The sequence below is a fragment of the Tachysurus vachellii genome, chromosome 2, assembly GCF_030014155.1.
Source record: "Tachysurus vachellii isolate PV-2020 chromosome 2, HZAU_Pvac_v1, whole genome shotgun sequence".
Classification (NCBI taxonomy): Eukaryota; Metazoa; Chordata; class Actinopteri; order Siluriformes; family Bagridae; genus Tachysurus; species Tachysurus vachellii.
Window position 1 is genome coordinate 4,793,225 of NC_083461.1, and position 12,958 is coordinate 4,806,182.

General features: G+C 38.5%; 1 protein-coding gene across 1 annotated transcript in view; it reads right to left on the bottom strand.

Moving 5' to 3' along the window:
- The window catches only part of ca10a (carbonic anhydrase Xa), a 220,742-nt gene that overhangs the window by 189,826 nt on the left and 17,958 nt on the right, over nt 1-12,958 (bottom strand). The window lies entirely within an intron of this gene.

Below are 12,958 nucleotides of genomic sequence, written 5' to 3' on the forward strand. Positions count from 1 at the left end.
TAGCAAGGATGAGAAGTAATCAGGACAAGGGTTCAATTTCGCAAAGCAAGGACAAAGGTGGGTGGACAATTCTCCATGCGAAGAGGAAATGTACCGGACAACGAGTTAAAAGAAACAGTATTTGGACTTTGGTTCAGGTCGATTTAGTAGCAGAAATAAACAGGGAAAAGATCTATGAGCAGCAACAGTGCTGAGAGTCGGATAGAGTTTGCTGCGAAGCGAGGAGTTTTTGACTGGGAACATGATACCTGGTAAAAAAAAAAAAATAAAAATAAAAAAAAAACAACAACACATTTTAATAATCTCAAACACCTTTATTAACTTATCTATGGATTTATTACAAAGAATAAGAATCAGAAACACTTCATTAATCCCTTGGGGGAAACTGGGTTTGTTACCACAGCTCCAAGTCACCAAAATAAGAATACAAATATAGAATTCTATATATAAATGAAAATAAATAAATAAATAAATAAATAAATAAATAAAAAGGAAAATACAATGTGTTGTCAAGCAGAAATGTTTTTTTTTTTTTTTATAAAGGAAACTTGAATTAGACAGATAGATAGATAGATAGATAGATAGATAGATAGATAGATAGATAGATAGATAGATAGATAGATAGATAGATAGCACCAACTAATCAATAGCTTTTAATAATAATAATAATAATAATAATAATAATAATAATGCTCCCTTAAACAAAGTGAAAATACATATTGCATATTGTATTTTTTCACTAATTTACTATAACTTACAGCCCTTACAGCACTGTCACATACAGAGAAAGTATTAAATATCTAGCACGAGCAAGTCAAAAGCCTCAAGCAGGAAACATACGGTTCAATACATCCTGAAATGAGCGACTAGCTGTTTCCAGCCGCATACACCTACATGCAGAGGGGGGAAAAATAAAGAAAAAATTATTTTAATTGAAACGGCGCTGATTCCACAAGTGTCAGATCGACAGTGACATCTGTACTACAGCTAAAAAACATATTTGATGAAACAGAATGAAGGTTGTCTCCTCCATCTCTCAGCTTCTCCGTCAGGAAGGATCTCTAATCAGAACCCATGGTGCGAGAAGCAATCACAATTCATCAGCTCGTTTCTCCAGAGACGTTCAGGGCAAACTAATGCAGAGGCGTTTTACAGAGACACCGGGCTGAAGGAAAGATATCATGCCATGTCTCGTCGTGAGAAAAAACAAAGCCCACATACCTACAGTTTAAAGTCACGATGATTAGTAGGGTTGACAGAGAGCCGAGAGGAAACCTCAGTAGTGCGTGATGCTTTTTGACAGCACATGACAGCCAGCGTGAGGCATTTTGTTCAACTAAATTTACACAAAGGAATTGAAGCGGATATTTCGTGCACGTTTTGTTCAATCTCACTCCAGCAGATATGACACATGCTAAGCAAACACAAAGAAAAATAGCTAGCTTGATAATAAACAATTTCCACATAAACTGTATATACAGTCAAGCCCGAAATTATTCATAGCCCTGGCAACTTCTGACTTAAAGTTACTTTTATTCAACCAGCAAGTTTTTTCTTGATTAGAAATGACACAGGTGTCTCCTGTCTTCCACAGGGAGCTAAAGATCAGGGTGATGGCAAGGAAACCCTCCAACCTGAAAGAGTTGGAGCTCATCGCTAAAGATGAATGGGCAAAAATACCAGTGGAGACATGCAAAAAGCTGGTCAGCAATTATAGCAAGCGTTTGATTGCTGTAATAGCCAATAAAGGCTTTTCTATTGACTATTGAGAAGGGTATGAATAATTTTGGACATGCCACTTTTTGTTCAAATGTAAATAAAAGATGAGTAATGATTTTTTTCCACAATGAAGCCTCTTGTACATCGTCTTATTATCTTCTGGGAGACGCCTGTCTCATTTCTAATCAAGAAAAAACTTGCTGGTTGAATAAAAGTAACTTTAAGTCAGAATTTGCCAGGGGTATGAATAATTTCGGGCTTGACTGTATATATGTATGTGTGTATATATGTATGTATACATGTATATCTTGTCTAGCTTGTTAACAAGAACAACTAGTTCCTGACTACTGGTTTGCCAAATAAATTAGCTGAAATTTCTTATACTAGCTTTGCTTTGAACTTTGCCTAGTTTAACTTTGACACATTAATAGACAAAGCTAAACTGCCAGCTAGCAAACTAGCTATATTAAACAATGAATTAAACATTTCAACATTAGCTCGATCGCAGTAATGAACTATAAATGAACTATAAATGAACTGGATTTATGTTAGATTGTCAGCCAAATTGCCTATTTGTTTTGTTTTCAATAACATCTAAAACCTGCTCACTTGCTTGCTAACAAATCAGCTACCAGGTTACACAAAAATATATTAAAAAAATATCTGAACTGCTAGCAAATGATCTACATCGAACAATAAATTAACCGGTTTGACATTAGCTAGCTTGCCATTTAACCAAGCTATTTGTTTTACTTTTACTAATAGCTAAAAACACACATGCTAACAAAATAACTACTATTATAAATTAATTACATTAAACAAAAAAATTAACAGGGGCGGGAGATCGACAGGCGGATCGGTGCATCTTCTGCAGTGATGCGGTCGATGTACCGGTCTGTTGTGGTGAAGAAGGAGCTGAGCCGCAAGGCGAAGCTCTCTATTTACCAGTCGATCTACGTTCCTACCCTCACCTATGGTCATGAGCTTTGGGTCATGACCGAAAGGACAAGATCCCGGATACAGGCGGCCGAAATGAGTTTCCTCCGCAAGGTGGCTGGGCGCTCCCTTAGAGACAAGGTGAGGAGCTCGGTCACCCGGGAGGAGCTCAGAGTAGAGCCGCTGCTCCTCCACATCGAGAGGAGTCAGCTAAGGTGGCTCGGGCATCTGTTTCGGATGCCTCCTGGACGCCTCCCTGGGGAGGTGTTCCGGGCATGTCCAACCGGGAGGAGGCCCCGGGGAAGACCTAGGACACGCTGGAGGGACTATGTCTCTCGGCTGGCCTGGGAACGCCTCGGTATTCCCCCGGAAGAGCTGGAGGAAGTGTCTGGGGAGAAGGAAGTCTGGGCGTCCCTGCTTAGACTGCTGCCCCCGCGACCCGGCCCCGGATAAGCGGTTGAAAATGGATGGATGGAAAAAAATTAACAGGTTCAACAATGGCTAGCTTTTCATTTAGCTTGTCTGTATTTTTTTTTGTTTACACTTGCAACTAAAAGATTGCTTGCTAGTAAATTATCTAATGGATTACACACAAAAAAAAAATTGTTAGCATTTATAGCAATTATAGCTAAATTCTTTCTGCTTGTTTGCTAGCAAATTAGCTACTGGATGACACACACACACACACACACACACACACACACACAAAATCATACTTACAATGAAATTAGTAATAACAGTTGCTTTGACATTAGCTAGCTTGCTAGCCAAAAATTCCTTTTTCTTTTTTTTTAATTTATTACTAAAAATTCTAGTTGTAGCAATCTTGTAATCTAAACATGTAAACAAGTTTGTTTGTTTGTTTGTTCTCCCCCAATCCCCCACCCCACCCCACCCTCACCTTCCCCATTGTTAAGGGTCTAAGCAGCAGGAATATGACTAAAATAATAAAAAAATTAATTTGATAAAAAAATAAAATAAGTTGATGTCCGAGGCGGTCCACATTTACTGCACGGTGATATAAATATAAATTCCACCCAGTAATTTCCCACTGAACAGCAGTTATGTGGTAAATAAACACATTGGACTGGAGTTAATTGTCAGAGGTGGCGATTAGTATTCATTAGCGCAGCACCGCAATTCCACGGATCATCCGTGCAGCGGGGAAAAGCAAAAAAGCCCCACAAACGCTGCGCATAAATGAAACTTGACCTTGCCAACAGCTGTGCTTACTGACTTATGAGATAATTATCTCTTACCCGGGCCTGTTTGTGTCACCGCATTATGGATGCAGCTGCAGCGTGGTGATGTTTCAGACGCCGTCCCCGCAGGACTCTTTCAATCAACTCAAATTGTCCTGAACGGCTATAGGAGGCAGGCGGCATGCGGGTCGGACCGCCGATGGTCCGCGTGCTTAGAGTCGCTCTTTATTTAACGCTAACGTTTACGCTGTTAGCAAAGGCATCGTCTAAACAAGATTAGCATTATTAGATTATAAACTCTCTCTATCTCTCTCTCTCTCTCTCTCTGTTATTGTGTGTGTGTGTGTGTGTGTGTGTGTGTGTGTGTATATTTCCTAGAAAATACTTTCACAATGAAATCTGATTTATTTCTTAAATCCAATTTTTAGCCTATTGTAATTTCCTCATTTTCAAAATTTAAGCTAAACGAATCAGATTTGTTTCTTCAGATTTGGTGAATATTTCCTCACACACACACACACACACACACACACACACACACACACACACAAAACGGCTGTTACGTTCACATTGTCTTGAGATCGAAGATCGTTATCGATGTTGGCTCGATGATGTTTAAGTAGACTGAATCAGAATTCTAAGATAATCATAATAAAACTACCATTTATTGTTGTCTGTGTTACATTTTTTAATTAGATAGATCTTGTGGTGGAAAAAAGATGTTTGTAAGGCCTTGTCCTTCTATGCTTTTACCTTGTAGCTGTTGTGACTAGAAACTGTCATTGCCAGCAGTTGTTTTCTTAGAAGGGCAGAGGGGACTGGAGAAGAGTTGTCAGGAATTAGGCATAAACAGCTTCCAGTAAACCTTCTAGTAGCCTTCTAGCAGACTTTGGCAGGTCCAGGAGATGAGCCAATGATTGATGATGTTTTGCTTTTACATGTCATCTTTGTTTTAATCCTGTCTATAAAATCTTGCTGTAATCAATGACCGGGGCCCTTCCTCTCTCATGCTACACGAGGAGTGTGGGGTCCTGCTGCGCAGCTGAACACAATAAATTGTGAAACCTTTTTTACTCGTGCCCGTGCCTACCAGTGTGATACTTTATACTTTAAATCTCTCAAACCTCAAAATGTCCAAAACATTCTCTATTATTTAGATTTTCAAAAAAAGCACAGGGGGTGTAAACTTTTGCACACAGTCCTATCTAGGCTGCTATTTAAAATTCAAAATATTTAAAACGTAGTATCTGGGTGTGTTTGAATATTATTGTGTGTATAATTTTACGTGAGTGCGGCGCTGTAGAATTCTGGATCCTGATTGGTCAGAAGGTGTTGATTAGATTTCTGCTGCTCAATTACAATCCATAACAGGGACTCATTTATTCCACAACTTTCAGCAGTATTAAATCTTTATAAATGGCCCCAAAAATCCATTTTTAGCCAAATTGTGGTAGTATAATGTCCCTTTTCCACTGAGGCAGTTTGAGTGCTGGTTCGGAGCCTAATTTAGAACAAGTTCTTTCTTTTTTGACAGCCAAAGCACCGGCTCTGAACCAGGAAAAGTAGTTCTTAAGTAGCACCAAAACGTTGCTGGTCTAGACTTAAGAACCGCTTGTGTCAGGGGCTGTGGGCGGGGCTGTGGGCGGGGCTACTGTTAGCGCATTTGTTAATGTACCTTAAGTATACTAATGTTTAATACACTTTTACTTTACCGCGATATGATCAATTATCAGCACACATGATAGTAGGTAGCTACATGCTAAGGCTAACTTTTTTTCTGTGTTAATGATAAAATAACGTTATGTACTTTCTCGATTACAACCTCCGTTTATACCGATTACATGGAGCTGCACGTACACGTTGGATTCGCCGCGTTTGGATGTTAATGTAGGTTCACAAAGCCATGAGCAGTAACAGTAAAGCAACATCCGCCATTGTTGATGTGTTTGTGTTTGCCGCTGCTGCGCTAAAGTTGCTGTGTAACGTGACGTATACAGTGATGTCAGACTGGGTTCTGTGACGGCTCTCTAACCGATGGAAAGGCAAACCGGTTCTTAGAAGGTTCGCCAGTGGAACAAATTTTGAACCAGCACCAGTGCTAGCTCTGAACCAGCACCCGGTTCTTTTTGGTGGAAAAGGGGCATAAGTGTAAGAACACATTCTGAGTGGTTTTATTTACTCTAACATCCAATAAGAGCACATCCCCGAGGGTTTATTGTAGCTACGTGATAATACAGTGTTGGTTTGTTTTTAAGCCTACTTTTCCACAATACAGGAAAAATTGTGATTTATGCTACCAGAGAAAGTATTAGCCCATATAATATTAAAGGAGAAAACATTAATTATGTCCCATAAGACTGTCACAGTGTAATAGCTGGAAGTAGGACAGGAACATGCGTTCACATTCACCGAACATGCTCTAATTTAAGCAGCCTGGATATTATATAATGCACAAAAAGACACGAATCATCTCGAGACAAAGCGCACCACTCTGCATTCCATATCTCACTTCTTTCTTTTTTCACTGTGTCCCACATGTATCCAGTCTGTGTACACACACACACACACACACACACACACACACATAAACCCTTATACATCTGCATGGGATTAGGAGATTAGTAGACTAGATTGCGTGAAACCCAGCATAAGTAGGCAAGATGTCCCTGCTGTATTTATTGTCAATCCTTTTTTATTTATTTATTTATTTATTTTTGCCTTTAGCATATGGCTGACTGTTTTGCATTTTAAACACTTGTTACTCATTGAATAAAAGTAAGTAAATAAATGAATGAATTACTAAATAAACAATAGAAAGAAAGAAAAAAGAAAGTAAGAAAGAAAGAAAGAAAGAAAGAAAGAAAGAAAGAAAGAAAGAAAATTGTATGAATAAATATATAAAACAAATGAACAACAGACATTCAGAATCACTTTTTTGCGCCTGTAAATAGCCTGCGATTTTGCATTTTTAAAATGCTTTAAACATAAAATGAAAAATAAAATAATGAAATAAATAAATAAAAAAGAAAAGAAAGAAAAATAAACAAACAAACAAATTCAGAATCACTCATTTGACCAAAATGGATGATTCTGAAATCATTTTGAATTTATTTGCTCACTAAAATAAGGCAATTGATAAAGAAAACAATTCATGGCTGTAATTAATGGTGCTGTTAATAAACTTGTAGCTTAATAAATTAAATATATTGCATCATAATGTGTGAGGATGCGATAATGTAATCTGTGTTTTTTTTTAAGCTGCTAAATAAAGAGGATGGAAGCCATTTTTATTAAATAACTCTAAATGTGATAATTACATCCTTGATTATTTATACAGCAGTAGATCTTAGTTAGTAGATTTTATATTTTGTAGCTTATTTCAGTGATTTTTATGTTCTCGTGTATATATTTATCCTTTCAGGCCTTTTCATGGCTTATTTTTAAATTGTCTCTTGTTTACGCCACACCACGATGCTTAGGACATGAAGCCAAACGCAAGTGTTTATTAAGTGTTTATAAAGGCGGTTTGTCTAGTGTGAATTGTTAAAAATTAGGGAGCTTCTTCGAGAAAAAAAATAACAATAAGGGAGCTTCTCTTGGGCACTTGTGCTTAAAAGAAAAAAAATAAATAAATAAATAATTTTTTTGAAAATCTGTTCCGATTATATTTTCTATTTTCTTATTATATATTTTCTGATTCTATTTTCTAATTTCTAATATTTTTGAACGGGGGCACGGTGGCTTAGTGGTTAGTACATTCGCCTCACACCTCCAGGGTTGGGGGTTCGATTCCCACCTCCACCTTGTGTGTGTGGAGTTTGCATGTTCTCCCCGTGCCTCGGGGGTTTCCTCCGGGTACTCCGGTTTCCTCCCCCGGTCCAAAGACATGCATGGTAGGTTGATTGGCATCTCTGGAAAATTGTCCGTAGTGTGTGATTGTGTGAGTGAATGAGAGTGTGTGTGTGCCCTGTGATGGGTTGGCACTCCATCCAGGGTGTATCCTGCCTTGATGCCCGATGACGCGCCGTGACCCGAGGTAGTTCGGATAAGCGGTAGAAAATGAGTGAGTGAGTAATATATTTGATATATTTATTTCTTCTTTATATTGTATCCACTTGTGTTTTATTTTTATTCCTTTATTTTATTCTATATTATTGCCTATTTTTATACCAAACACAGTCATAAAAAGCATTTCACTATGGGTCGTATGGTGTACGATTGTATACGTGACAAATAAAATTAGAATTTCAATCAGCTCGGTTTCGGGTATTTTGCTGCTGGAGCATCTTTACTCCTGATCTAATGAACGAACTTAAAACACAAATGCAACGAAACGTTCTCTGAGGAATCGAGGATTTACAGATTATAAAGGAAGCAATTTTATATTCGTTGAGCACGACGTATAAAACCAGTACTTCATAACCCTAAAGTAGGCACAGCATATAAATTCTTTCTTCTTACGCCCATTTAATGCTTCTGGAGACTTTCTTTAGTGTGTCTGAAGGCAGCAGGTCATATTTTACTTATAGAGTATAAAATATTTTACTACATTTTAAAGCATGGCTGTAAAAAGCAAAAATTAATACGGATTTTCAATTTCCCTCGACAACGGTGCAGAACATAAGTGAAAATCAACTTCCTTCAATTCTTCAAACGTCAGTAAAACATGCGTAAAAATATCTTTTTCTTAATGGTGGGGTAAATATTTCTCGCCCTCGCAATACGAACGCTGCACTTTGGAGGAATTAGACACACTGTTGTATGGTAATTAATAAAGTCCTCCAGTAATAATAAGGAGTAACCGGATTAAAGGTCCAATTTCCTTTTTAAGTGGCTGGAAATGTCAGGGTATGTCGTCGAAAGCAAAAAAAAAAGAAATGTAATCACTCGACGGTCCGAAGCTGCCTTGCTTCTAGTAATTAGTTTCAGATTTAACATATTTACTATGTGATGTTATGTGACACCAAAAAAATGATCTTTAGACAAAAAAAATAATAAAAAAATCACAAACATAAATAAAAAATTCAACTCTGAGTAGAAAAGTTCTCTGACTCTTCAGCACAAATTGTGGCCATTTAAAATATCGACAACGTCTTGTACTAGGTTTAGATTTTACACACTCATTGTCTTCCAGGTCCTGAAAATCCTGATTCGTTTTCTATAACAGCATCAGTTTCCTTGGTAACGGCTAATTTTCGGGGACTTGTATGACGGACTCACTGTGATAACGGATTCAAACGTGTGTCTGGTGAACAAAGAAGTTTCTGCCATGATGAAATGTTCTTTACTGAGATGTTTACGGTTTACAGAAGGATTCTCCAGATTTAGGACTTTTAAAGGCTTTTTCCTGAAACTAGAAAGTCACAAGAGTAGACTTTAAGCATTATGGGTAACCAGAAAAGCTATTTTCTTGTCATATTACAGCACTTTTAGGAAGAAAAAGAGAAAATAAATGTAAGGACTGTTGAGGGAATGATGGTTTATACGTAACTTCCGTACTTGATAACAGGAACTGAATCAAAGTTAACGTTAAGAGTCACTACTGTATAAATGCATCACAAAAAGAAGGATGCTGTTATTTGATACGAGAAAAAAACGAGACTTAATGGCAAATTTCTGTGATATAAGATAAATAAAACTCACAGCATCATTCACTCATCTTCTACCGCTTATCTGAACTACCTCGGGTCACGGGGAGCCTGTGTCATCGGGCATCAAGGCAGGATACACCCTGGGCGGAGTGCCAACCCATCGCAAGGCACACACACACACTCATTCACTCACACAATCACACACTACGGACAATTTTCCAGAGATGCCAATCAACCTACCAAGCATGTCTTTGGACCGGAGGAGGAAACCGGAGTACCCGGAGGAAACCCCCGAGGCACGGGGAGAACATGCAAACTCCACACACACAAGGCAGAGGCGGGAATCGAACCCCAACCCTGGAGGTGTGAGGCGAACGTGTTAACCACTAAACCACCGTGCCCCCTCACAGCATCATGTCGTTGATTATTTTCCTATAACAGCACACCCCAACGTGATTGCGACCTTTATTGCTTTTCCTTATATGGTCCTTTATTTAAATGCTGTACGGTGAAATTCTCTCCTTCTCACATCCTAGCTTGTTAACAAGCTCCGATCTGAGCATATGATAAAGAGCAAGAGCACTTGGGAAGGGCAAATGGGTGGAGCTTGGCTCCAGTACTAACATTTAATGAATATATAAATCACTTCATCATGATATCCAATTAACTACTTACTCACAAGTAGTCCTCAAGGCCTCAGCATAGTTCATGCCAAGACGACGTAATTAGCGGACGAACACATAATACTGCATAATGGTGAAAGAAATGAATGATGTGGAGAAGCTGGAAGAAGTTTGTGGATGAATAAGCTGGAATCTGACATTACAAGCTTAGCTACGTCCAAATTAGTTCATTCTAATCATTCACTCACTCACTCACTCACTCACTCACTCACTCACTCACTCACTCACTCATTTTCTACCGCTTACCAGAACTACCTCGGGTCACGGGGAGCCTGTGCCTATCTCAGGCGTCATCGGGCATCAAGGCAGGATACATTCTAATCATTTTGAACAAAATTCTATAACATGTTGTTCCTCTTCCTTCTGTTGCATCTGCATCACTAGCGCCACCTGGAGTACTGGAGCACCTCTGTGCAATGGCTAATACAAAACCACATACAGTATGCATGGGTGATATGTATCCGCAAGAAGGTTTAATATATATATATTTTTTGCATGCCATAATCTAACATGTAGAGCTAGCTACATTAACACCTCGAGAAATACAAGACTACATCCAAGACTACATCCCAAAATCTAAATTATGATCATGGCATTAATTCTTTTTTTTTTTTTTTTTTTTTGAAAAACAAAAAAAATGGAATTTGTTCCTGTTTTGTAACTTGAAGGTTGTAAGTTCAAATCCCAGGCAAACCAAACTGCTGCAGCTGGGCCCCTGATCAAGGCCCTTAACCCTCATTTGCTCACCTGTATAAATGAGATAAATGTAATTTGCGCTGGATAAGGGCGAGAAATGTTTCCATGTTCGGTATTGAACGTCTTTGTCATGTCTCACTCCACAGTGGTGGTTAACATGAAGCTCAAATGAACGTAGACACTCAGGACTTTAAGAATTTGTAGTGTTTCTGTTTTTATCTCGAGTACTAGGAGCAGGATATTCCTCGAAATGTTCCAAAGAGAACAAAAACGATTCATTTTCTCCACACAAATGTTTTGAAACGTTGATATCAAACCCAATTCTGCTCTCTGAGACGCCCCAAGCGTTTGTTCATAAACATCTAAAATTTGAAGGTGTTTATCTTCAACGAATAAAATTCAGTGTAAGGTTATGAACAGAGGGACAAACACACATCTCACATCGAAAGTCGATGGACTCGTTTGGACTTGAGCCCAAAAGTAGATTCATTTATACTGATTAAAAATGTCCCATAAGTCCATTTCTATTCTGTCAGAACGGAGCACCAGCTTACTGGTAAAAAGGGTTAAGATGCAGATGTATGGAAGCAATCAAGGGAATGAAGTGTTTAACGATGGCTCGCCGTTCAGCTGTTCAGAGAACGGCTCACAGAGTTAGCAGATTGTTTCTATCAGCTAGACGTCAGAGATAATTAGAAGTCATTGTTTGCTGCGTCCAATAAAAACTTTTCCATTTTCCATGTACTTCGTAATTGTTTGATTTAAAAAAAAAGACACATTGTTCATGCTGACAAAAGGGCTTTTTACACCTGGTCACTTCATGCGTTTTCTGTGATCAGATAGCTATCCGATGGTAAAAAGACCAGGTCTAAATGCCCTCCGAAACGTTTTCGAGACAGATATAAATCCGATGGTTCAAACCACTTCAGGAGGTGGTCTGGGACGCATTTCAGATGAAACTGGACAGGTGTAAATGAATGTGGTTGTTCAAGCCACATACGTCAGCGCTATACTCCTCCCAAACGGAAGTATGTCACTCGCAAGTGACTCACGAGTCGTGCATCGCGCCAGAAACAAATAACATGGATGACACGCAGGCACTTATTGCTCTTTGGAGCGATGAAAGCGTCCAACAAAAGTTTTGTAAAACATATAGAAACAAAAGTATATACACCAACGTGTGTTCCAATTCAATTACCGCAGTAATGAGGTAAAATAAATATATTTGCATTTTGGGCAGGAGTAGAAAGATCGGATCGATATCCGATTCGCCGAGACGCATTTATGTGGCCTAATGTAAATGGAACAGTTTTAACAAATCAGATAGCTATCGGATCAGAGAAAACACATGAGGTGACCAGGTGTAAAAAGGCCCTAAGTTTAAATAATGCACTGTAATAAAAATGCTGGTAAGTAAGATATAGATGAAGTAATTAGGTAGTTGTATAAATTAGGTTATTGATCTTCTATGTTTGTTTAACTGTTTATTTTAGACATGATGTCCACAGGACCAAACATGCTCCATTGGGACATTTGGGTTTCTGACTACTGACAACTGAACTCACCACCACAACACAATTCAACACTACATAACACCAAGAAAGTTTTATTTTGTTCTGGTTCTTCTTTTTCAGTAGTCCTCTGGCTTGTCCACATGATCTTTAGCAAACTTTATGGGTAGCAATGTTCTTTTTGGAGAGTAATGCTTGATTAGTGTTCACCTGACGGTAAACTCACAATGATTAGCATTAGTCAAAGATAAAAAAGGCCTGTAGTTGCTTAGAAGTATCTCTGGGTTCCTTTCTAAGCCAACAGACTATTACAAGTCATGCTTTTTATTGGTTGACCATTTGTTGAGAGCTTAAACATAGTCTTAAATTGTCTATATTTGTACAGAATCTACAAAATCAGTAGCAGACTGTAGCTTGGTGGAGTCCAAACTCTTCAGAGCTGGTTTTGTAACCTGTTCCAGCCCGACTCTTCAGAAATCTCCCTTGTTTGTACCATGATGCACGTCCACAAACACACTGAACTGAACTCAACACAGTGATGGTTATCATTAACTGGTATCAATCCCATGCCTTCTGTACACACAAATATTTTCCATCAATGTTGCTTGGATTAATACTGC